General features: G+C 38.2%; 1 long non-coding RNA gene across 6 annotated transcripts; it reads left to right on the top strand.

Annotated features, from left to right (window-relative positions):
* The first annotated feature begins 928 nt into the window (after positions 1-928).
* LOC127944240 (uncharacterized) lies at positions 929-22460 on the top strand. Of its 6 annotated transcripts, XR_008150311.1 has the most exons (9): positions 11302-11316; positions 11392-11499; positions 18414-18514; positions 18655-18750; positions 19071-19125; positions 19325-19388; positions 20457-20615; positions 21511-21572; positions 21712-22460. It is a non-coding gene; the product is annotated as an uncharacterized LOC127944240 (long non-coding RNA). The 6 variants fall into 6 exon arrangements; XR_008150312.1 differs by lacking the exons at positions 11302-11316; positions 11392-11499 and adding an exon at positions 939-1210; XR_008150308.1 differs by having other exon boundaries at positions 18414-18750.
* Positions 22461-23334: the final 874 nt, after the last annotated feature.

The raw sequence follows: 23334 nt of genomic DNA, 5'->3' as shown, positions 1-23334 counted from the left end.
ATGACACTCTGTCACACTTTTTTTCATGCATTACACTCGATCTTTCAAATGTCATCAAAACTCATAGCTTTACATCAAAAAAGTTATTGAACTTGATCGAACCGAGTGCAGAGCCCAGAGGCACTCAGCTCGTCAGGGGAAATGGCTGGTGAAGTTGAGTGTGCTGGAGGAATCACATGGCTAACTTAAGTGTACTCGCTCTCTCTCCTAACCTCAGCCCGGCTGCCAGCTCTCTAGCCAAGCGAGACAGATCACTCCCTGCAAACACTAGTAGAGGGAAAATGGGAGAAAAACAAACATTGGGGGTAATACGAGGGATTCAGTGAATGGGATAATACAGCATTTTAAGATGGTTGGAGAGGAACTTTGAGATAAGACTCAAGACATTCCCTTATTCAGGACATACGCGTATCGTGTATCATGAGCAACAAAAAGGACAGACAAAGGAAGGTATTACATTGCTGCTTATTGCGTCACATTTTTTGGATGAGGGGAGGTGTTACGTCAAAATATTTTGATATTTTGGAATGGATGAAGCATGAGACAATGTATTTCACATTAGATGCAACAAGCCTGTTTTCCCCTCACACACTACCTCTGTGGGTAGCATTGAGCGTCTTAGAAGGACCCAGTGAATAGTAATGAACTAAGCTTGTGTGTCTATTCGACAGAGCAGACGAAGGGGGAAGAGGTGGGGGCTGTGCAGTGTGTGTGTGTTGCAGGGAGAGCTGTGAGAATAAGGCAGAGGGATGCAGAGGAGAATGGAGACAGCCTTCCCATTCCTCCGCTCCTCCCCTCTCACTTCTGCTCTTCCCTGAAAGAAGGAAGGGAGTTCTGAAGATGTACTACTGAATTCTTATGTAATCCAAAAAAAAAAAAAAAAAAAAAAAATTGTCCTCTTGACAGGGTCTGCCAGGTTTCTGTGAAAAGCGGCACTGAAAGGAGAAGAGTTGTGAAGATGTACTGCTGAATTTTGTGATATCCATTTTTTTTGTCTGATTTTTCACCAATTTCTCAGTGAAGATATGCCGGATTTCTGTAAAACGACATGTTTCAGAGATTCTAGTTTGAAATAAAGAGAGAAAGAAGCAAAATAAATTCACCTTAGAGAGGCAGAGCACCTGCACAGAGACCCTTGCTGCTCTGTGCTCCTCTACCCACCTAAAGGAACACCAAAAAGGAAAAGATTGTGGAAGAAACATAATGTTTGGTAAGAATAATTTTTATTTATTATACACACACACATATATACACACACATTTATATTAATATAACGCATCTACATATATAGTAAATTTATACTTAATTGAAACTTATTGTAATATTCTTTTGAATATTTTATGTATTATTTAATATCTGTATTATTTCTATATTTTTATTTTTATTTATAATTAATATTTTATAAAAAAAATGAATCTTCAATCAGAGTATAGTTTTTTCATAATTAAAATACTGATGTTGTTATTATGTATGTGAAGATTGCAATGGCTTTTTTTCAACAGTTGGTAGAACAAATTAAATTAAATTTTTACAATAAAAAGATTTACTGAATAGTAGAATATGTATTATTTATGACATTTTTATATTGTATATAAATTTTCGCTTGCTGCTGTTTCATTTAATGTTTATGTAATACGTAATATATATATATATATATATTAGTGTTCCTGTAGCTCAAGTGGTAGAGCATTGTGTTAGCAAGCAATATATATATATATAGTAATATAGTAATATAGTAATATATATATATATATATATATATATATATATATATATAGTAATATATATATATAGTAATATATATATATATATATATATATATATAGTTTTGTCACAATAAAAATTTTTATGTCATTGAAATGTGTAGTTTGATACGCTTTGTTCTCAACAGTTGGTAAAACGATGGAGAATCTTCCCCCTTCCTCATGAAATGTCACCCGATCAGTCTTCCTTTCCCACCCCTAGACTTAAATGTTGTGCCCTTAAACAGGTGTTGATCTCTCTGTTGGAAAGCTGATAAACACATTTGTGTTCAGATGAGAGAATTCACATAAATAGGGTTTCTGGGGTATGAAGAGTGAAGCATGCGTTGTCTGTGTAACTGAAATAGCAGTTGTAGTGTTGAGAAGTGGGGGACACATACAATAGCTCTCCCCCTCCCTCTGTGTGCTCTCCATCTAAGAGGCAACGGCTCACAGCCAAAACCGAAGCACAAGGACTCATTGAAGAAAGTAAGAAAGAGGCTTGGTTAAAGATGGGGCCCGTTCTCACCCTTGTTTCATATTTCATTGTGCCATTTAAAAATGTTTGAATTCCTTTGTTGTTTTCTTTCATGACACAGACACATTGTAACCAAATTTAAAACAATTAGATTTTTCATGCTCTCTCTGTCCAATTATTCACAACATATGCAGCAGGTTTCCCATTCCTTCATCCTCAGTCTGGTGAGCTATTCGTTTGTTTTATATGTTTAATGTTTTAAGCATCCTTTATTATGTCTTTTTAATACATACTCAAACAATGAGTGTGCTTTATGTTACATCAAAAACTTCCATTTGACCGAGCACTGTAATGTTTTTGTCTAATCAGCTTTTCATAGGATGGGATTTCTATAGCGATTTGGAAGCGACTCCAATCAGAGATATCGTAAGAGCCTCTAAACACACAGTTTTGCTGTGTTGCACAAGCTTGGCATAATGATCATTATTGCATGTGTCTGTTATAATGTGAGTAATTAGAGTTATATCTAATGCATAAACCTGAATCACTTAATTTAACTCACTGGCCTGAGTAAGGCTGAGGCTGAATTATAATGCATGTGAAACAATCCCGTCAGATTACAGTTGTATTTCTATGTATATCTGCCACACAAGTTATTCTTGACAACATTTTAATTGGCTAGGTTTGCTGCTTGATTAAACCTGTCACCTACAAGATATAAACACAGAGCCATGGTACTGTGATTTACTGCAGTTGTTACTGTTGCCATTAGTTATTCTATTTGAATTAGTGTCTCTGAATAAGCATCAGAAACAGGGAGACGGCCTTAACTGCCAGAGACTTAATGAGCTCACACATGCACATTGTTGCTCATATCAGTGAAAGTGTGGAGTATTTATTTGATATTCAAAATATAAATTGTACCACCACACTAATGACTGGGAACCACAACTTTTTAGGTTTTCATTCAGCTTTCATAGCCTTGTTTCTGATCTACATTCTTTATTTTCTTACATTTGAATCAAAAAGATGAATACTATTATTTTCAATATGGAACAATGTTTTTAAATTTAAAATTGTAGTAAATTTTAGTATTATTTACAACTCGTGCGAACGATTTAGTAAATTGAGGGAACAAATTAGTAAATCGTGGTCACAATTTATAAATCAAGTGAACGAAACAGTAAATAGATGGAATGCAATAGTAATCGTGTGCACGTTTTAGTACATTGAGGGAATGAATTAGTAAATCGTACATTCGATTTAGCGGACTATTTTTTTCCTGCATGCCATGTGCAGGGCTCCGTAATTTTAGTACCTCAACTGAAACTTATTTTATTCCAGTTAGTGGCCAGGGTCACATTTTTTACATTTATTTAAGATTTGTATGTTTTTTTAAATAAAACATTTATGTTTGTTTATTTTAGCCTTTAGCAATTAATAAAAATAATTTGAATAGTTTTAGTTAAAAACAAGAACATTTTGAATAGGTTTACATGTAGTGTTGGGAATATTACTTTGGAAATGTACTGGGTTACTCATTCAAATGTAATAATAAGCAGTGTAACTATTTAAATGACTTCATTAAAGTAATGTAACTGATTACATTTGATTACTTTTATAAATTTCTAATGAATTTGTTACATTTGTTAATTATTTTCAATCATTTAAAGCAGACAGCATTAACCTTACAGTAATGCTCAACACTGATTACTGTCATTCTTTCAAAATCCTTCTTTACTTGAATTAAGATTTTAAGAATTTAACTTTAAAGCACAGTCACCACAAAATCAGACTTTAGCACCTCTTTTTTTTAGTTTGAGATCATTCAGATATTTTTTTTTCAGCACTGGGATGAATTTTTATCACTCGCCATGGTGGCAACTCTCAGACAGGTTGTAACCTAAAAAGCTTTCAGCAGCAATGTGGACTGATGTAACTGGCAGACGTGTTGCGCTGCAAATTCAATCAAGAATACCAATCAAAAGCATTAAAACATCATTGCTTTACTAAACAACCTTTAAATGGCAGGAGGCATTGTGCACATCAAAAACAGGCAAAGCAACAAACTAATATTATTCAACATATCCTAGCTTTTGGAAATTGTTCATATGTAACCCCCCTTTGTAACTGTTAAAAGAAATTTATAGTTCATATGCTCCAAATAAGAAAAATGTGTGCATTTCTGCAGCTAAAATTTGCGATTGCTAGCTTATGTTCCTCCAATTATCAATCTGTTCTAGTCTATTTGGAGAGACACTTTCATCACATCCAGAGACGGGTTTCTATTCGGTTTCTAATGCTCAGATAATGAGGTAGGAAGATATGCAATGGCAGTATGAATATTGTTTGTGATGTGTTGTCATGACACATACAGGTCTTTTTCCCATTCTGACCAGACTGTGTTGTCAGAATACATTAGGCTATGAATATAAATGTTAATCAAATATTAATCAGCTCTGATACACAGTGGAATTGATGACACGTGTAGACTCTCTCTATAATCAGCTCTTTGCCAGATATTTATGAAGATGAAAGGGCAGAGACAACCAGTGTGTGTGTGTGAGAGAGAGAGAGAGAGAGCGGCAGAGAGAAATGCAACCATCAAAACTGGCAATCTACAACACACAATATGAGATTCACAGAATATAAGCAACTGTTTTATTCTAAACTAATAAATGTTGTGGAAATATGATGCTAGCATTCATATACATATTTGTTTTGCCAGCATCTTTAGTCTTTTGTCATTTAACCGTCGCAGTCAGATATTGACAACTGCACAGATTTTCAGACCCCTCAGCACAAATGCGAGACTGACATTGCCTTTATAGAGCAGTTCAATAAACAAGAAGAAAATACTGACTAACTTACATTTTAGACACCAGTTAGTTTGTCTGTATTTTGCCCTGCAAATTAGTCCCAAAGAAAGCAACAGCTTGCTTATATTCCACAATCACACAGTATTGACATTGCTGAACGAATCAGTGTTTTTAAACTAATCAGTTGAGAAAATGATTCAATGACTCAGTCGTAAAGAGTCATTTGTTTCATTCCTGAATGAATCATTATTTTAAATGAATCAGTTGATTGCATGAATTAGTCTCAGCCTCAGATGTCACTCTCACAGACTGTTGGCCAAACATCTGATGCACATGGCACACAAAAGAAGATTCACTTCAAGAGTTTTGAAGTCATCGGATTGATTGAATTATACAGGATTTCCAGTAGTGTGTGTCGCGTTCTTTAACATTCTTCCTGGAAACAAAGATACCGTGCACCCCCCCCCCCCCCCATTAAAAGAAGAAAGCCATCATGTTTACAACTGTTGAAGAGTTGTTTTTTTCCTTCCTGAATTGAACAGTTGCTGAATTCTTGAAAACATACCCTGTGTCCCAGTGTTCATACTATCCATCCTAAAAAGTATGTGATATTAGAATAAGTGTGTCCCAAAGCATAGTAAGTTGAAAAGTGTATGCCAAAAGTACTGGATGGTATACTATTTCAGGTCGATATCTGAAGTATGCATCTGTGCACACTCTAATGGCTAATTCACGAGTTCACGCTTACAATATAATTAGCTGAGGTATAGTATGCGTATTTGGCGTGCAGTCCGGGGGAAGGGCACAGAGCTCGGGAATGGCCCGAACCTAGAGTACCCCCCCTCCCCTACTATTATAAGTGAACTCGAAGTGGGGAGATGGGGTGGAGGAGGGATGCTGATAAACCGTGAATGGACAGAGGTCAGTGATATTTATAATGTGGTATTGATTACTTGTTTGTGATCCACCTGTGTTGATTAGGCTAAGTATCTGACTCGCTTCTCCTGTATCTTGTAGATAGAACATCATTAATACCCACAATCCATTACGCTTTGACAAATTATTCAGTTGAGAACTACAAACACAAATAAAAAGCTGTAAAAAAACTACAAACATGGTGGATGTACGCGACTGACAGTTGAGAGGTTTAGACAAAGGGGTTTGAGTTACTAATAATCAACATTTAACCTGGTAAAGAAAAATGTATTTAATGTCATCTGTGTTATATTTCATCTGCAACAACAATGTAAAATTGTATAAACATCTGTTTGGTCGTTAAATTTAAACGCATCATTATGCATAAAATATGAGCAGAGTTCTCCGCATAAAGATCTACAGCTGGCAGATCAATGAGCTAATTCCTTTCACTCCAGTGTGTTAAGAAGTTAAATTAAATGAAATATGGAGGATGTTAACTGTGACAAGATGATTGACAGTTGACAGGGCAGTTTACAATGACAGGGTGCATGCAACTCTGTGACAGAGCGGTCAATTAAACACAATTGTATTAAACACAATTGTATGTCGTGATAGTATGTCCCAAAGCTTGTCTGCTCTGCTTCTAGACACTCATTAGTGTGTACTTTTTCCACCCAAAAGTACATACTTTAAGGGTGTAGAATAAGTAGGCACATTGGGATGCAGCAAGTCACTTGACGCCACCCACTAGATATAAAGTGCAGAAAGAGTCACTGTGAAATATAGGGGAGAACCGGGGCGAAAGTAACACGGGACGAAAGTAACTAAGCGATTTTCTCCGAGCCTCTTTCTGCATTTGCATTCCCAGCTATGACAGCATATTCCAGAAGTTAGGTCCGTAAAACTGTTTTCAAGTACAAAAAGTAAATTGTTGAAGCGGTAATTTTTTTTTTTATTAGTCGTGTTGTTTTTCTTGTTTCATGTGTCACAGTAATGATCAATCTACAGGTTATTTAGTGCTTTAACACATCCTAAAGTTTGCATTTTCTAAAATTAAATCGAGTTTAAATGTCAGGAGTTCCTGTCGGGACGAAAGTAACAGTTGTTACTTTTGTCCCGCTACAGTCACAAAAAGTATTTATATTGTTCCAGTGCAAGCTATATTGTGAATTTATGTGTCTTGCATCATTTCTTACAAATGTTTATGTCATATGATACCAAAAGAATATGTCTGAGTGCGGGTCAGAAAGACAGACAGAGGTCTGGTTTTATCCAGATGTTTTTGAGAGGGTGTTTCTGGACATAGAGGAACATCTCTCTCTGGGCAGCTGCTATGTCACATTTATATTTAGGTGTTAGCCATATCTTAGCCTTTACAGCTCCACCTATGAATTTGCAATGTTTCCAGATGTTTTAATGCACATTTTCAATTCATGCATAAAAACAACTGGATGGAAACATAAATCGGATTAGAGTTTTTTTTATCATGCTAATGTGATAAAATTTTTATATTGTGCATTCTTTTGAATTTTTTTTATTATTATATAAAAATACATTGAAATTTACAATAAAAAAATACAGTCAGGTTTTAAGACATCTGATGAAACTTACACTTAAATTTAAAATGAAAATATGAAAATTTAATTTAATATTTTTTTTGCAAAGATAAAGGACAAAATATGTTTGCAGTTATTTATTAACAAGGTCACAATCAGGTATACTTAAGAAAAATAAGAGTAACAGAAAAAAGTCTAGCTTATATTGTTGTGTTACTTTTGACCCACCTGTGTGTTACTTTCGTCCCAGCCGATGGGGTCGAAAGAAACAATGTTCAACTTATGTTCAAAGTGAAATTATACTGAAGTCTTTCTACATTTCTACAACATACCACCTTGTATTGTTAGACCACACTTCTGAGTTACTGGCCACAGCAGAAATATATCTCTGTATACAACATTATCTTTTAAATGGACTGCATGGTAAATGGACTGCATTTATATAGCGCTTTCAACAGACCACATGGCCATCCAAAGCGCTTTACAACTTGCCTCACATTCACCCATCCACTCACTCATTCACACACCGACGGCGGTGTCTGCCATACAAGGCGCCATCCAGCTCGTCGGGAGCAGCTGGGGTTAGGTGTCTTGCTCAAGGACACCTCGACACTTGGTCAGGTGGAGCCGGGGATCGAACCACCAACCTTCCGGTTTGTAGACAACCTACATGAACCACTGAGCCACTGCCGCCCCATTTTAAAATGAAGTTTTTCTGAAAAATGGTACTTACGCCCCTGCTCTCCCCTACACTACTAACGCACAGCCTATCTGGAATGCTAAGCAAATAATTTTAATTCAGTTTTTTTATTATAATAATTTTAAGCATGGATTCTAATATGAGGAACATTGACATTAGCAATCATTTTTGGTGTTTCTTTTGGGATTAAAAAAAAACTCAATTATTTGTTTGAATAAATCACAGCACCAAGCACAGAGCTCAAAACAGATTATAATGTGCCATTTTCATCAAGCATTTCATTAGAGTCTGAACGGCAAGTTTGCTTAACTGTTTATGCATAGATTGTGTTTAATTAATCTGCTAAACTCCCTTGAGCTGTGATGTAAAAAGTCTTTTGTCAGAGGCAGAAAGTCAGCTAGACTTCTGGAGTCTAATTGTAAATTGAATGTTTACATAATCCCCTCAGCATTCACCAGGGCCACTGTGGAAATCACAAGAGCCTTTTGATTAGTGCTGTACCTTTTTATTTCTTGGCATTGTTACAGTGTTTCATCAAAGATTGTTTAGAATGTCCTTGGAGACTGATGGACAAAAACACATCTCGCTACTTAAATGGTTAGTTCACCAAAAAAATTAATTAAATTACTCACCCTGAAGTCATCCTAGGTGTATATGACTTTCTTCTTTCAGATAAATCCAGTTGGAGTTATTCTAAAAATGGTCTTTGATCTTTCAAGCCGTTTGATGCAACTCAGCGGGTGTTGCACTCCATCGGTCCATGAGAAGTTATAATAAATATAAAGTCCAACCATTGAAAAAAAGTGTCTCACATGGCTCCAGGGGGTGAACAAAGGCCCTCTGTAGTGAATTGATGCATTTTTGTAAGAAAAATATCCATATTCAAAACATTATAATCACTTGAATCTAGCTTGTGCTCACAGTTGTAAACAAAGCAGTTTTGGGTGAATTATGTATAAAGAGGAGACTGGTTTCCCTTCGCTAAAGTAAGTAAACTTTGCTTCCTTTGCTCCTGTTAACAAACATTGGTTTTCACAAGACTCTCTGGGACATGCACAAAGCTGACCTCATACGTCATTTCTCCTGAACTGCTTCCATTTTACAACTGTGAGCACAAGCTAGATTAAGTTTTGAACATGGATAATTTTCTTACAAAAAAGCATCGTTGGCTACAAGTGGCCTTTGTCCTCTACAATCCCCACCTCCCGGAGCCATGTGAGATATTTTTTTAATGGATGAGCTTTTCATTAAACTTCTCATGGACCAAAGTGATGCAACACCCGCTGAGTTGCATCAAACAGCTTGAAATATCAAAGACAATTTTTTAAAATAACATTTCTATTAAAGAAGAAAGTCATAAACACCTAGGATGACTTCAAGGTGAGTAATTTATGGGCTATTTTCATTTTTGGGTGAACTAACCCTTTATGTGTGATGAAGAATTCACAGAAGGTTTACTTCAAGAAATAAAAAGGGAAACCCATACATAAATCAAGAGAAATCCCAAAATTCCCCCAAAGAGAAACTTTGAAAAGAACAATGAGATACAAACACTTTAATCCTCCCAAGCCAGAATAAATGAAAAATAATCTTTCTTTTGTTTAATTATTCAAGATGATGTGAGTCTTTTTTCCCCCCTCTTTAATCTTCTCTGCAAACTGCAACTTGGCTCAAGTGGTTTAATAGAATCTGTTTAAAAAACAGTCAAGTAATAAAACAGCCAAGTAATAAAAGAACGGAAACACAGCAAGTCTCAAGGTTGTTTCACCTCAGAACTAAACGTGTAGAGCCTGTTTCAACTCAACACTACTGTACTTTATGGCTTTCTATTCCTATGTGATTTTGATATGGTGACTCATGTAGGGTTCAAAGCCATTAGGTACAGAGTGGCTTATCAACAGTGGATATAATCAATCCAAGTTTAGGCACAATTGTCTGTTGAATGGACTGACATGGGCTATTAAACAGGACAGGAGAGCTGAGATGTTTCATTTTACAAGAAATACACAGCAACATAATAATGCCTAAATAGATAGCAGTGTTATTGTTTAACTGAGTGTCAGTTTTGAATGTTAAACATGCAATTTGCTGCTCCAGTCTCAGGCTGTCTGGGTGAACATTTGGGTGAAAGTATATTCACATTTGCCCTCCCTTGCATCATGGTTTCCTGGGAGAAGAGATGCGTTCATTTGAGAATGACAGGAGAAAAAAATTAAACAAAAAAAAAAAAAAGATGAGAGAGAAACACTAAGAGACGGGTGGGGGAGGGAAGTGGGTTATGCATGTTAATGAGTGAATGAATGCCACTAATCTGGGCAACAGGCAAAGCACTGCATTTCCAAAATAGAGAAGCGGAGTGACTCAGAGTTCATCCACCAGGGATGCACCTTAGTGGTGAAATACACAGCATCTGTGCCTGCGCCTGCCGGAGACACGAGGGAGACAGAGCGCAGTTGTGATTCACGGCACGTTTACTGTTGGCAGATCCTTCTGGACTCTTGAAGCTTATTAAAGTGGCTTGAAGTACATGATAATTATTTTGCTAGAAGCCCTACAGAGTAATGTATCAGGCAGTATCAGTCTGGTGAATAACCCAAATACAGTCTATAGCCAACATGGAATTGAAAACCTACAGTCTTTGAAGAATTAAAAAATGATTTGCAGTTTGCTGAAAGGCAGTTTTGAAGTAGGCATCTGACTTTAATCTGTAAAATACAGATCATATCATTCATATTTTTGCCTTGCCATGGGAAAACTGTAATTGTGCAGATCTCTGGAATAATTGATTCTTATTGCAGCAATGAATAGTTAAATTATTTTGTATGACCAATAAACTGGATAATTCACCATGGCAGCATACCAGATGGGCTTTTCGGCATGAAAATGGTAGTTGGAATCTTTTCTTCTCTTGTGTTAACATTCAAATAAAAAGTACATTGACTTCTGAACAATCTCTTACAAAAATTAACCATGGTTTTATAATAGTAAAATTATAGTAACAAGGTTTTTTTTTTTTTTTTTTTTTTTTTTGCAGGATGATTACCATTTGCATAACCACAGTATAGTGTGATAAAAGGATAGCCTAATAATGTACAGTCAGCAGGTCATTATCACGTTACATATCACGTTTAATTTTAATCTATTTTATGGTTAAAAAAACCCCACAATATCTGTACAGTTCCCATTTCATTGAGGAAATGGCGGGAAAACATCTAACCTGTGATGTCATAAATCATCAGAGGACGTTGCATCAGCGCAAACGCGTGGAGATTGAAATACTAATCAGGTAAAGTGATTTCAACAATGCTTGTTTAAACCCATAAACAAGTCGCCATCTTAGCAGCAAAGAGCTGGTTTCTGGAACCACGCCCACCTAGCAAGACATTGTTGACAGCAGCGGCTATCCACCTGTCACTCAAGTGGCCACGCCCTTAATTATGCTGAATTTTAAAGCACAATATAATTTAAACGGATGAGTTATAAAGAAATTCACCCCCCTCACAGTTGTCATGAAGGGCAAAATTTGCTATATAGACCAAAACCACTTTTTGTACCTGGCTGTAAAAATATTTTTTTTCTGCTGTAAAGTTGGCCATTTTAACACGGGGAGTCTATGGGATTGACTCCCTTTTGGAGCCAGCCTCTAGTGGCCAGTCAATGAATTGCAGTTTTAGTCATTTTCAAGTCATTTTCGAAGCATTGAATCAACTAAACATTTTGGTTACGTATGTAACCACAATCCCCTGAATAGGGAACAAGATGCTGTGATGACGTCAATGTATGGGAACACCTCTTGGTGTGACAAATGTCTGAAGCCCTGTACCATCCCGCTAATCTTATTGGCCAAATAGCGCTTGGCGCGCCCTTATCCATGCGTAAGCATAGTATACCTGCATGCTGCGCGCTATTACACTCAGATTTCATGATACTAAGGAAATGCTATCAAGGAACGGAATGGCCCGAACGGCAGCATCTCATTCCCTATTCAGGGAACCGTGGTTATATACGTCACTGAGATGTACCCTTTGATTGGTCACTTCGATGCTGCGGTGACGTCACCGTATGGGAACCCTATACCATCACACCTGACGTACCGAAGATAGCTGGTATCCGAGGAAAGCATCTGCTCAAGCGGAGAGAACCCAGGAGCCAGAAATAGACAGAGCTTATAAATCCCCAACTCTCTTGAGGGAGGATAAAGCTAACAGTAGGACTGTCTTTAGAGGCAGGATTGTTTTTTTTTCTTTTTCTTTTTTTTGACACAGTTTCCAAGGGCTCAAACAGATGTCCTGATAATCTTCATAATACATCCCATGATGGAACTCGTGCAGGGTGGAAAGGCCATTGCCATCACTAACCCTGCATAAATCGAGAGACCAAGGAATGTTTGCCCAAGACCGGGACAAATGAACTAACTCTGCTCAAAGGCCACGCCCACAGCTTCCATAGATCTAGCCTTGGGTGCCAGATCATTCCCTGTGCTTGCAACAGCAAGTACTGTCTGGGGGGAATCTCCCACAGCGAACCTGCTAACAGACTGAACAGTTCCGCAAACCATGGCTGAGTGGGCCACCACGGAGCTACCAACAATAGTTGTTCCACTCTGTCCAACCGTATTCTGGAAAACACAGCTGGAATTAGCCGAATCAGAGGACAAAGCATACAAAGTGGTTCTAGGCCATATGTGGGCTAGAGCGTCCAGTCCCAGGGGCGATGGGGGGGGATAGGGAGAAACATAGCAGGTAATGACGCAGTTGTGCCCAATGCGAATAAGTTCACTTCTGCCTCTTCATTCGCTTGCCATATATATCTTACCGTTTGGGGGTGCAACCTTCGTTCCCCTTCCTCAAGGCTCTGTCTTCAGAGCAAATCCGCTCCGAAGTTCAAGTGTCTGGGGACGTGAGGACATAGAAGGATGTTCCTCGCCAGCCTGCATAGGGGCGTAATCCTTCTTGGTGATTCAAATATGACACAACCGCTGTGTTGTCCATCCTGATTAACACATGATGGCCATTCAGCAGTCTTGAAAAGACTAGAAAAGCTAGAAAGACTGCCAGCAGCTCCAATCTGTTTAAGTGCCACCCTCGATAAAGCGTCTGTTGTGACAATCTCGTGGCCAAAACAGACCCCTAATCAAACTCCTTTTCAATTAAATTTGGCCAACATTCAAGTCTTTATCATCAGAACACACCTCCGTGTCACTGATATCATTTGATGCAGTTAACAATGGGGTGAAATCCTTTGGCATTTCATCCCTCACTGACATGGATGCAAGTGAAGTTAGCCTAAATGGATTACAGGGGCACTGCTTCCATTATACCCAAAAGTCTGAGGCAAAAACTCACCGTCGCTGTGTGGCCTGCTTTGAAATGGCGAAGGCATGACATGAAAGACTGAACGCGTGGGGAAGTCAATCGTGTCCTCATCACGCAAGAGGGGATCAAAACACTCTTTGGAGATTCGTTAAAAAGCTTGAAAGCGTATTAATAAAAGACACAATGGTTGAGTGGAGCCCAAGGAACCAAGTTATAACCAACTCACAGAAAGGGAACGAAGCAGAGCGCGTAACCATTATCATACAGGACTTAAAAAAGTGCAGAGTATTGAAAATGTGAAAATGTGCAAAGTGCTAGTGTGCGCACTTACCCACTTACATGGATATTAGAAAGTACACAGAGCTTAGTGTGTGTAATTAATTCGTAAGCCCAGGCTGCTTAGATGATTCAGGACGAGATCTCGATGAGAGCGTGCTTGAGTCTGTGATTGTGATAATACCAGCCAATCATCTAGGTAATTTAGCACACGAACACCCTGGAGACACAATGGGGCCAGAACTGCATCCATGCATTTCGTGAAAGTCCATGGAACCAGGGCTAAACTGAAGGGTAGAACACCAAATTGATAAGCTTTGCCCTCTAAAGTGAATCTGAGGAACTTTTGATGATCTAAATGAAAGTATGCATCCATCAGATCGAACGTGACAAACAAATCATTTGGTTGAATCTGAGACAGAATAGATTTTACCGTCAACATCTTGAATTTGCTCGTCCTGAGTGCAAGATTCAAATGGCGTAAATCCAATATTGGTCGTAAACTGCCATCTTTCTTTTTTTTTTTTTTGGCACAACAAAATATCAGCTGTAAAAACCATCTGACTCCATCAGAGAAGGTTGTACTTCTACTATAGCCCCTTTTCTCAGTAGAGATGTCATCTCTTGTCGCAGCACTGTGGTTTCTTCAAAACTCACAATAGTGGGAAGAATCCCTAGGAAAGGAGGCGGCGTTTTCTAAACTGAATGGTGTTCTCGTAACAAACTGTGCGTAACACCCATTGCAGAATGTAGGGCAAGCGTTCCCACATGGCCCGAAAAAGCTTTAATGGTCTCAAGACCTGCGGATGTGGTGTCTCCACATGCGTTAGAATTTCCGAGCACGGAAAGCTCGCAGTGTCTGTAAGCACAGAAAATGCATATGTCAAGTTTGCTGCGTTTCGTTGTATATAATCCTGAAGCGTGTTTACAGCAAGATTTGTTCCAACAGGATGCACATCAGGCCCCGCTGCTAGCAAGAAAGTGACAGCATTTTGGGCCATCATAAAAAGGTCGGTCTTTGCCAGACCCTTGGGCCGTCCCTCGAACTTTGAAGACTTGACACGTCTTTCGATGGAAGGAGAGGGCGAGACTTCCAGGCTGTGGCCGAGTTTGGCGCGAGATGTTCAGCTAGAGTGTAATCCACCGGCGACATCATTGCATAACTACGGTCTGCCATGTCAGCAATGGTGGCGAAATCGGCGGCCACTGTGTTTGTGATCCACGCTGAATACAGCTGCTTCCAGGACCGCAAACCTTTTTGTGGAGGTCCGGGAAGAAGAGCAGCTGCTTACGGGACTGGTCAGGTGCACAACTAGTTAAAATGGTCATCCAGCTTAGATAGGGATTAGGCCTGGACCACTTCCCAATCCAACCCTGGTTTATCCACCTTGCAGGTAACTACATCCAACAGCTGACTGTGGGAAAGGGAGGTGCATCTCTCCTGTCCGCTCGGAGGGAGAGAACCGCATGGGTTGGCCAGAATGTCCTCTGAGTCCGAAGCCATGGCAGACAAAACACTGTTTGTTAAAAGCTACTCTGCTGATTTATCGCACTCGAGTGGGGGAGAGCAAGTGAAGTGGAAAAATCTCCAGTGCAGCACTGTACTCATAGTACAGGTCGCACACATTGCCACCAGCCACCGCCATCGGGGTTGAATGCAAGGGTGACCTTAGAGAAAATGTTGATTTCCAAGCACAGAACTTTAGCCACTGCCTATCACAGTGAGAACATGTAGAGAGGCTGCTAAGCGTATCTCTCATGAGCCCCCCATGATAAACCTCTTACCAGCTCCTTACCTTTTGTTGACTCATTCCATCCATGAAGCAGAGTTGAACAAAGCTCGTATAATTTTTGCTGAGAATGCGAGATGCTTTCCTAGGGCACAGAAAATTTGCCTTCCTGAAGGAAATGAAATCTGAGAGAAATAGCACGCGGCACGCAGGTATACTAGAGTTCTGCAATGGGTCGGGTAAAAGTGTCTGAAACTGGTGGATTTTGGCATTCCTAAAATTATATAATAATACACGGAAAATTAACTCCTTGCGGGCGGCTAGTAGCGTGGGTGAAAAATATCAGCAATATTTGTATGTCTAAATTACCATAACACATAGGCAACAACGATATGACATTTGACCCATCACGTCACCACCACTGCGACAGTGGACCTTAAGAGAAAATAAATGCATAGTTTGTGAGCGACAGGCTCAGGTTGTATTTTTTTCTTGTTCTTTTCTTTTTACTTTTTTTTCATTAATAGGTCTATTTGTGTATATTTATCAGGTTCCACAGCCTATTAATGTGCCGATGTTAGGATACTTGAATAGCGCAAAACAAAGCGCACTTTCGTTTCATTATGACACTGTCATGATGTTGAGAGAGGTGCGAGATAAATAATGAAGCACTTAAATAGGAATGATTTTAGCGTGTGTGATTTTTTGCGGGCGTGAATTGGGTATTGAGACAAAAACTAACAGATCTGGGCCGGTGCGGATACTAAGGTATACTATGCTTATGCATATGTAAGACGGTGCCAAACGCTATTTGGCCAATAAGATTGGCGGAATGGTACAGGGCTTCAGACATTCATCACACCAAGAGGTGTTCCCATACGGTGATGTCCCCGCAGCATTGAAGTGACATATGAAAGGGAACCAATTGCTTCAAGCACTTGAAACAGCACTTGCTGGAGACACCTGCTGGTAAAAATGTTGTAAAAGCATCACAGACTCAACTCTTCACAAAACAACTGGAAATGTGTTTTTTTTCTAGAAATACCATTTTTTATATAAATAATAAAAACTTAAATACTATTATATATTAGTAAAGTTATAAAGTACTATATAATCAGTAAAGTTATGTGTTTTATTTAAGTAGCTTATAATCAAACCCTTAACACACAATGAACTAAATAAATTATTTAATGAATTAATTGATTTATGAAATTATTTAATTATTTAATTGTTGTTTATAAAAACCAGAAGGCAAGAGTAGTATTATCTGTCAGGATAAGGAGGTGGATTTATTTATATTCTAAACTCATTTTGTTATTTTTTAGGTATGATGTGATTTGTAGGTTGAAATTAAGGGATGTTTTTACACATTTCTAAAATTCTAACTACTGTATATAGCAATCTGTGTTAAAAGGAAGTTATATTTTGTTTAACCCACAACATCTGGCCCTGAATTCTTTTTTTGTTTGTAAAATTTTAAATTGCACAAAAGTTTCTAGCAAGATGACCCTAAATATAAATCAATGCAAGTGTATATAGTTTACCGTGACTTCTCTGTTGATCTAAACGTGGAAATTTTGTGCTTGTAGTATTTTTCACGGCCACATGAATGAATAAAAAGGCTTTATGAGCTGTTCTGGCATATAGGGAGAGGAGACCCCTGTGAGCAGCTGCTGCTGGTAACAAGGCTGTTGGACACTCAAAACTTAGTGTCTAAACTTGTCAGTCCAACAGTTTGACGCAAGGTGGCGTGATTGAAATAGATATGATTTTTGATGTGAATATTTATACCCATATGTTGTCTGCTTTCATGCTATTGAGAGGTTTGTAGGTCATTGCTTGTCAGCTCCCAACTGCAGTGAAAAACAGATAAAAAAAAAAAAAAATGCCCATAGTGTGTTTAAGGTTTGAGAAGATTTCTCACAACATGCATGTTGTTTAAATGGATTATAATGTTGTAGATTGACAGTACATGTACACAGTATATGCTATAGGAAATGAAAAACAAGCTGTTTGTGACCATACCAGGTTTGATAAATATGAGTATTAAAATAATTTCCATTCATTAAAATAAATAATAAATATTAAAAAAACTTGAACTTAAATGAAAATTAGAAATGTTGCCTTGGCAAATATGTTGAAGCACTGAAATAAAAAAATAAAACACTTTTTTTTTTTAAAGCTGAATAGAAATATAAAAAAATACAGAAACCTAAAAATTGAAAGGTAAACTGAAATTATAAAATACTATATTAGATTATTTAAAAAAACTACTACAAAATAGTATTATTTTTATATTCTGTGCATGTTCATATATTATACTGAACATATATAAATAATTTTAAGTGTTTCTGTTTTATGTGACCGTGTTATTTGCCAGTGTATGTGAATGTATTTAATGTATATCTAATAGTCAGCTCATTTAGAGTCATTAGCTGCTGTCTAGTCCATTCCAGTGAAATGAGCACAAAACTGCTGTATAGCTCTTTTGCTGGAAAAATAATGCATATTATTGGTGGCTTAAGGCAGGATCTGTGAAGACTATTAGTAAATGAGACTATTAGGTTGTCTGCAGTTTGTTTTATAATTGGAGTGGTCTGCCGTCTGAAAGTTTTAGAAACAAAGCGATAAAGGGATTTCTGATTAAATGCTACAATGAAATGCCTCAGATAAAGGCCATCTGTTCTGAGCCATAAGCACTGCTGTGCATTTTTACATGATGCAAACCTCAAATATTTGTGCAAAATCTATCTTTTTCATTTATGTTCAGTTATTCTATACTTTTTCTCAGTTTGTCAAGAATGTTTTGACTTTCCATCTGCACACTTTAATCACTGTCTTTTCTGTGCACTTTATTTTTGCTCAATTCTGCTAAAAAGTAAAGAAGCTTCTTCAGCCTGAGGTTGGTTGGGAAACTGCAACAGCAGCTAATATTGGATGTGACCCCTTTTTTCAGAACATGCCAGTGCAAGATGGAAAGGTGAGAAAGCTTCAAAACAAGAGTCTATTGAGGACTGTGTGAGCCGAGGTTCACCCTTTGGCAAGCTAGTGTCAGCGTATGTTCATTAAATTTGCTAAAATGTGCTGGAAAGAAGCTGAAAAGGCTGCTGGATTCTTCAGAACAGGCATCACAGCACAGGGACAAAGGCACAAGGGATGCAGGCCACTGCTCAGACACTGAGGAAGAGGATGAGAGGGTGGAAGACAAGGACTTTGGTAAGGAGCAGCATCATAATAATATTAATAATAATAATCATTATAATCTTTGGGTTGCCTGAATGACGCCAGTGGCGCCCAAATTCGGTCCTGTAGGGCCATGTCCCGCAGAGTTTAGATCCATCCCCAATTAGACACACCTGAACCAGTTAATCATGCTCTTACTAGGCATACTAGAAACCTCCAGGCAGGTGTGTTGAGGCAGGTTGGAGCTAAACATCGGCCCTCCATGACCCAATTTGGGCACAACTGGACTAGACTATTATTAACAAATCCGTGAATGATTAGGCTTGTTTGGTTTCACCTGAACCCAATTATAGGTGTTTGCAACCTCATATAAGATCTGCACTTGCTTGGATGGAGCACACTGAAAAGGTACAAAATGCTTTTTGTATGTTAACTAAAGAGAAGGCTTTAACATGATCTTAACTAATTTTTAAAAACTGGAAGTCTTGTTGACCATTGTGGCCCATCACTAAGTTGTAGTCATTTTATCTTTATTGACTGTTTCATTTAAAGGCTGTGTATCTGTTATTGTTCTTGCTGGTTATACATGTTTTACATGTTTTTTCAGAGTCAGAGCAGCTTCGGTCTGAAACATTGTCCCGGACACAGATCAGCAAAACGGCAAGCACAGAGTAAGTAGCTCTGCATGAACCTGAATCCACTCTGTTTCCCCCTGAGACCAAAAGATGATTTATCCACTATCTCCCATGACTGTTCATGTTCTGCGATGAGTGTGTGTTGATCATTTAACATGGGTAAGAGTTGTTGGTAAATCAAGCTGATTTGATGGTATGGGTTTATAGCTGAAGTGTATAGTTTCAGTGCCTCTAGCATCACAAAATGCTGTGATAAAATAATCCTTCCCTAAAGAGCCTGTGTTGCCCTGCTCCGGGTACATCTTAAATTACATTCTATAAAATGTAAAGTCATAAGATCAAAGTGGCATGAAATGGAAAACTAAAATATTTTCTAAAAGTATGTAATGGCATAATGAAGCCATTAAATGTGTGCTGTTTCCAGTTTAATGAAGAAAAAGATTGAGATTTGAGTTTCTTAATGAGGAGATCTATCCGTTTTTCTGAATGGACGGACTTTTTTTTTTTTGCAGGTTTTAAAAGGGTCTTTAAAAGCCTTAATTTAGATTTGACAAACCCTGCAGATACCTTTTAATCAAACTGAGCAGAGCTTCAGTTGGTGCTAAATAGAAGAGCCATATGTTCTGTCGTTAAGTAGCTTCAACTAAATGTAAATTGAGCCTTTTTTTTTTTTTTTTTTTTTGCTTAATTGCACCCACGCACTAAAGAGGCAAGCTCTGCGAACAGAACAGTGTTTGACACCGAGCCTCATTGTTTCAACTTCCAGAACTACCTTCTAGTAGTTTTAGCTTCTTAAGCTGGGGAGGAGAAGGTATTTAACACCTAAAAACTAACTTTGCAGCTTTAATGTCTCTGTTTTCAGTAGTGTGCATAATGGCAGTAGCAGAAGTCATACTGCAATTTGACATCCATTACCCTCACTGCTTTGTGCCCACAGCTGGATTCAGAAATGTACAGCATGAACCTCTATTTTGGGCACAGATCTGAAGGGATTATTTTCGGTAGGGGATAAAGGATTGTGGGTTTTGGGGTATGCATCTGATTGACCGTTCCAGATGTTGAATTGCTTTTTACTTCTGCCTAATCAGTTTGAATCTTTTACAGGGAAATATTCGGCACAAGTCTTCAGATGCAACTCAGAATGGGTCTTTGATTCAAAGCTGGTCCTGGCACAGATCCTTCAGCATCACTCAAATTGTGGAAGAGGGGAGTGTCTATCCTCCCGTCAAAACAAATGGTGATTGAGAGGAGATTTGGTCAGAAGTGAGTGGACTGCAGGGCCCTGCGGGTTTGTGGCTCCAGAACATATGTTTGCTTTAACAGCTTCACTTAAGTCCAATAAAAGCTCTGGTTTTCTCATCAGGACTACATGAGACTGGATAAAGACACCATGACTGGCATATCTCTTTGTTTAACGCCTCCTCCATCCCATCAGAAACTAACAGACACCATAACTGGCCCCCTTCCTCTTCTCTCCTCAGGATCTGCCTTAATTCGTCCTCACTCTTTCGGTGGATGTTTAATTCAGCATTCTGCATTGTCAGACATCTAATGGGCTTTCACACTCCCTCTGTCCTTCGGGAAATCCCTCAGAGTTCTCTTGTTTCTTCCTTTTCTCCCAAACTGACGTTTGGTAGGTCAGACAGAGAAAAGCGCTCATGAGTTTTATAAAGGCCTGGCTTTCTTCTTTTTTTTTTCTGACACGTGTCTTTTAATGTTAATGCCGTGCGCATGAGTGCAGCTCCCATGATGCTTAAGCCCTGTATGGCTGAGTTGCACTTTTACATATCTAGTGCTATATTTAAATTCCGAAGCAGTATGAAAAAATACTGAGGAAGTCTACTTTGTCAAAAATGCATATTACAATGTAACCCTGAAGACTGGAGTAATGATGCTGAAAATTCAGCTTTGCCATCACAGGAATAAATTTAATCTTGATACATGAAATTCCCTCTTGCAGGGGGTTTTCCACATGACCGGCAAATCCATCACATGCTTTTCATGAGTCTGGGCTGGTGTTCCTCTGTTCCTTTTCGCTATATCGTCCCTCGTATTGTTTGTTGTTTTGTTAGTCTTAAGTTCTAAATTCTTCCTCTTTCATTTGTAGACCGCACATTTGAGTTTTTCTTATTCAGGCTGTTTATTTTCTGCCCAATAGGAACCTGTGACTGATCTTTCAGAGATGTTTCCTGACACTGCCAGAACCCCCACTGGAATCTAGTGAGTACACTCTGATACTCTGCTCATGACGGAGTACTACCATGCTTCACAAACTATAGATTTTGTATGCCTATATTTCAATTGACCATTGAATTGAACATTGTAAATATGTTCTAAGGTCTTTTTGTTCTGACCACAGTGCTACAAAGAGACTGCCTATAAAGGGAGCTGCGGGCCGCGCTGTGCAATTTAAATGCCCTGAAATGCCACTACTGAGTCCCACCACAATGGAGAGGCAGGAGATTCAGCAGTAGTCTTCCTCCTGGTGGTCTGCATGCTGTACCTAATCTACTCCTCCATGGAGGAGCAGCTGTCCAATCCTTTCACCGTTCTGCTCCAAGGTCAGCATGAAGCTGCTCTCATATCCACCTCACAGGACTAATCTGCCACGGTCACAACACCTTGCCAAAGAAGGTTAATTCAAATTTACCTCTGGCTCTAGTCAGTCAAGTGTCCTTCAGGAGTTTCTTTTTAAGCTGGTGTCAGAGGAAACTGCAGGAAACCCAAAGAGCTACTGTACATCAGAACACCTGCATTCTTTGCCACAATGCCTTCCTTCAAAGAGAATGATAAACTGAATTGATGAGACATGTAGTTGGCTAATCCTGTGCATTGGGTGCTGTTCTCAGATATAATCTTACCACCGGTGTATTTTATACAGTTTGAGTTGAACTCTCACAGAAATGATCACATTCTTCTCTTATACCGCTGGACTGATTCATCTTGCCGTTTTAAATGTGTATTTTGTTTTGTGAGTAAATAAATGTTCTCCTGAGATTGTTCTGTCTCTTAAAGATAAATTTATATTAACACCAAGGAGGGTCTTTAGATGCCAAATTTGTGTAAATGAGACCAATGGCCCTGAAAAATAAAGCCTGGGAAAATGTACTATGTGCACCTCTCACATGTGACGTAAGGGACCGATAGAATAATGAAGTTATTTGGAGTACTGCGGCTAAATATTCTGCAGATTATTTCAAATTGCTAATTTATTCAATCTAAAATATTGTTCCATCTGTTCAGTGCTCAAACGGATTACTCTGTTCCTGATATTCAGCAGATGGTTAAAAAAAAAAAAAAACACATTTGGTTTTTTACATTTGTGACTAGCTCTACGTATATCACACAAGCCCAGGCACCTTATGTTCCATCACTATTTAGACAAAACGTGAACCCTGATCATGCAGATGGCTCATTCCTCCTGAACTTCTAAAAGCTATAATACAAAGTCACTGAGGACACGATATTTAAAATTTTTGGAATAAGTATTTGTTTTACTTGGAGGAAGAACAAACAGACATGCAGAATATTCTGAATAGCAATGTGGTTATTTTCCGATTATGCTAAAATAACATATTCAATGAAATGCCATGATTGGTAAATATTTAGATAAGAATTTAGAGTAAAACAGCTTGCATGCCTCTTAACCCAGTCAAGCCTGACCACCTAATTTTCATTGTGGGGTGAACATATAATACAATGGTGATTAAGAGATCGAATAAATGTTCCCTAAAAGTCTGATCTATCATAGTTCATATATTTTTACAGAATTTTTCTAAAGAAAAAATAAATTTTGTGCCAGCCGATGGATGGGATGCTCCTCCTTTCTCTGCACTGCAATGCTTTTCACCGAAACAATTGTATATCTAGTCATTTAATTAGAATATCATCAAAAAGTTGATTTATTTGACTAATTCCATTCAAAAACTGAAACTTGTATATTATATTAATTCATTACACACAGACTGATATATTTCAGATG

This window comes from Carassius gibelio, chromosome A23 (genome assembly GCF_023724105.1).
Source record: "Carassius gibelio isolate Cgi1373 ecotype wild population from Czech Republic chromosome A23, carGib1.2-hapl.c, whole genome shotgun sequence".
Classification (NCBI taxonomy): Eukaryota; Metazoa; Chordata; class Actinopteri; order Cypriniformes; family Cyprinidae; genus Carassius; species Carassius gibelio.
This window is presented reverse-complemented; position numbering and strand designations above follow the sequence as displayed.